We start from the raw sequence: 4,500 nt of genomic DNA, 5'->3' as shown, positions 1-4,500 counted from the left end.
TAAATGAGACCTAGAGAAAACAAATTTTTGTTCAAGGTCATAGAATTAATATGATTAGGACTTAAACTAAGTCTGTCGCTCCAGAATCTACATCTCTCACCCATAATACTGTGCTACCCTCTCCCTGCCAAGGTGATACTCTCTGTGTGAGTGTGTGTGCCTTCTGGATATTCAATGTGCATTTTAGAGGGGAATATATATCCCTCCCAAATTGCATCATCAATTATTTATATCACTGCACAATCTTCTGATTTTTATCAACGTACAAACATGTTTTATGTTATTGCAATTGGTCTATATCTGTGTACAGCTCTTTTCACTCAATATTATTTTGTATAAAAACTTCCACATACTTAAATTCCACTATCGTACCCATGCCAGTATTGATTAAATATAGAATTCTTGTCCAGTTCATTATTATTAGATATTTCAGTTGCTAACTCATTTTCACTGTGATAAATAGCACTGCCATAACAAGCTATAAACATATTCCTGTCTTTAATAATCCCATCACTGAGATTACTGAATCAAATTATTGGATCAAACTGTGTGAACAAGTTTATGATCCTTAACCATACTGGGTTGTTCTCCTGAAGGACTGGCCAATTTACAAAGCCATCAGAAATGTGTTGGTGCAACTCACAGCCCCTAATCTTGCCAACACTTAAAAGAGAATTACTTGCTTAGTTTTCCTAATTTAACAGATATGGTGGAAACTCATGCTTGTTTTAGTTTGAATTTCTTCATTGTCAGGAAAACTAATAATTTTCCATATTTTCCTACCTATATTTTTCTATATATAAAATATTTGTTTTATCCTTTTTCTTATATTTTAAAGAAATAATTTCTAAAAACTGAGAAAAAGTGTTTAAATAACAATGTTCTAAATAATTCTGATAAACTCTCATGTTCAATTTCAGTAAACATTTTTGGGTTACCTGCACTGTACACAGATACCACCATAAGATCCTAAGAAATTATAAAATTTAAAAAATATGTAGCTGTCTAAGAAGTTGGAGGCAGTGCTAAGTAATACCAACTCCCTGACACAACCATATAGAAATTTGATCAAACACGTGTGATTCTGCAAATGGCAATACCCCTCTCCTAATTACTCAATGATGCTTAACTGTTTTAAATCTCAGGCTCCTTTGAGAATCTGATAAAAATCTCTGAGTCATCTCCACAGAAAATGCCCATATGTGTGCATTGGGCATAAGGTTTCACAGATTTCCAAGAGTCCCAAGTTAATGTTTCCTGTTTTATAGCAATCTTGGACTTATGTCTATTATTTTTTCATTCAAAATATTTCTCTCAACTGCAGTCTTCTCTACATTCCCATTGCCAGTCCCCTCATTCTGTATCTGAGGTTACAGAGAGAAACAGCAGAGGAGACAAATATAGACGGACCCTTTTCAGTGATATCATTACAGTGCTGAGTTCTGTGACAGAGCCAAGGCCAGAGCACCGTGGGGGTGTGCTGGAGGAAAACCATCACTGGAGTCTGAATCATAGTTGCTCCCCCAGACATCTACATAACTTCCTAGCTGGTCTCAATTTCTCTCTTGCCTTCTGCACCAAGTCATATTTTGCCAAATAGAATGAGCTGTCTTTTTAAGGCTAATCAGATCACAGTTCTCCTTCTTAAAACTCTATGATCACACTAGAATAAAAGGTAAGCCTCTATCCACACAGCCTCCAAGGCTCCGTGTAACCTGGCCCTGTCCTCTTTCCACTGCTCTCTGCTTAGTCCTTTTGAGCCCCACTTTCCTTCTACCTCCAGACGTCTGCACTTATCTTCCCCTTTGCCGGCATCTCCTGTCTCTTGGAGCTTCCCGTGACTTGCTTTTTCACCTCTTGTAAGCCTTAGGTGGCCGAGAGGGGCATTCCCTGACCACAAAATCTTCTCTCCATCTTCATCACTCTTTTACCTCTTACCCTGTTTTATTGTTTTTTTTTTAGCACATGTCACTACCAGGCATGTTATTTATATGTTGTTTCTTTTCTGATTACCTTCCCTCCTGTAATATAAGTGTCATGAGAACAGAGATATTGTTTATTTACTGGTCTATCTTCAGGACTTAGAACAGTACCCAATACACATAAAAATCTGCCCAACAAATACTTGTTAAATAAAGGTTGGAAATACTACTCTTCTTATGCACTACAGACCATAACTGATTCTTGTTTGCAGAGTAAAAAGTTAACAAAAAATTTTTAAAAAGTAATAATTCTGAACTATTCCTAAAATGAAAGGATAAAAGTTTTAATGATAACAGTGTGATATCACATCTGATATTTACCTACTATTGTGAAAAGTTGACATGAAAAGACTATATTTATAATTTTTATAAAAAAGGAAGTTGTCATGCATTGTATTGAAAAAATCAGTATAAACACGTTAAGGAGTTGAAACTGCATAGAAAGGTTATTAAAAGTAAAATTTCCCTCTCATGTATATGTATAATATATATAAATGTACATGAATTAAGCTACTCTACATAGCATTTTGTAATTGCTTTCTTATTTTAAACTTAATAATGTGTCTTAGAGATTATAAAAATATATTAATTCTTAAGGTTCCACTGAATTCTTTTTGAAAGGCTGAGGAATACCTTTGACTAGATAGGCTATAACTTATGAATGATTATTTCTAGGTTTTTGCTATTACAAAAATGGCTCAATGAATATCTGTGTGTATATATACATGTATATGTATATAGATCATTATACATAATCATGTGAGCCAATTCCTTCTCTATATATGTACATACATATATACACACATATTATATGGTATATAATGTTGATATAATGTATCATATATAATTGAAAATATTTGTCACATATACTGAGTATATATACATAGTTTTTTCTCTAAGGATAAGGTAAGTTCCTAGCAGAGAAATATCTGAGTGACATACCACCAAATTGTTACTCTAAATATCATACTAATCATGGTCTTATCAATAAAGTATGAAAATTCCTGTTTCGTTTTACTCTTGCCAATTTTGGATATCAGTTAAACATAAAAATTATAGTTAGACTCATGAATTAAAACAAAATTGTGTCTCATTATTTTGCCTTTCTTTTCTTTAACTGGAAAATATACTAAATACTGCACAATATCATTCATAATTAAGGAATGCTTGCTTCAGTGGTGTGGTACAAGGGGGCTGTGGCCATTTACATCAAAGAGCATGGAAATGAGATGCACACGAAATAGACTTTAAATAACTGAATAATGTTCACATCATTTGTAGTATATCACTATTACGTACAGTTCAAACCCTAAAATTTCCTTCTATGTAAAAAAGTTTAAGTTCCTCCATCAAGCATCTATCTCCCCATCATATCACAATGGTCTTCTGATGGCCAAATACAATGGATACTTTAGTTCTCCTATTACTTGCCTTTTCTTCAGAACATTATACAAAGGTCCTTACTCAAAATCCTCTCTTCTTTTGGCCGCCTGAACAGATGGCCTGGGTTCTCTCAAACTCTAACATCATTTCACGTTTGATTGCAGAATACGCTTCCTTCGCCCCTTTTCTAATCTTAGCGATCCCTTAAAAGTTAGCTGTTAGCATCTTCCCACTCTACACACCCCAGTTTGTCTTTTTTCATTCCCATTTTGCTGACATGATGGTAACTCACAAATGTTATCTCAGTGCAGCCCAGATACCTTCTCCTTGGGTATTTACATACAGTCCAATAGAAACCTCATTCTGAATATTTCTCAGGAAACATAACAGATTCCAGAACACAACAGTTTTTCTTTTCCTCCCCCAAAACCAGCAAAGCTCCTCTCTCCCTTCTCACCACAGTCAATTCAAAGCTCAGGCCTCAAGCCTGGGCTATCATATTCCACAGCCAGCTGCATACATCCCTTGAACAGTTTGCAAAACTGTTCCTTTTACACTTCCACGCCGTTCCCCGAGCCCTCAAACCAGCCAGAGTATGTTTGTTGAATTCACACGGTGAATGAATTGGGTAGGAAGATAGTAAAGTGAAATAAATGAATGGCACATAGTACCCCATGTTAATAATCACTGGAATAGGTTTTGTGTTTCTCTGCAAAGCAGCTGTCTTCGCTTGAGTTCTCTTCACTCAACGTCATGAAATGCCACTGCACAGTGGACATCAGTTGACCTTTCCTTGCACGTTTGCCTTCCTCCCTTCCCCTCCCGCCTTCCTCTGCGTCTCTTCTTCCTCCCTTCGCCTCTTCTCCGCTGCAGGCCAGCCTTGCTCTGCGGGCCCCTCTCTCGCTTCCCCTTTCCCTCTCCCGGGCCAGCGCCCGCCCGCCCAGCACGCTGGTCAGCTCCTCTAGCCGCGCGCTCTCGGCCCCGCCCACGCCGCAGAGCCGGGTCACGAGGCTGGGGGAGGCGAGCCGCGAAGAGGGCGGGGCGAAGCTGAGGCTCCGCAGCGCGCATGGGCGGAGCCGGGTGCACGGCCACCCTGGTATATCTGCGCCTGCGCGGCCCTGCTGCGGGGCCAGTC

This window comes from Cynocephalus volans, chromosome 2 (assembly GCF_027409185.1).
Source record: "Cynocephalus volans isolate mCynVol1 chromosome 2, mCynVol1.pri, whole genome shotgun sequence".
Taxonomy (NCBI): domain Eukaryota; kingdom Metazoa; phylum Chordata; class Mammalia; order Dermoptera; family Cynocephalidae; genus Cynocephalus; species Cynocephalus volans.
Note: the sequence above shows the minus strand (reverse complement) of the source record.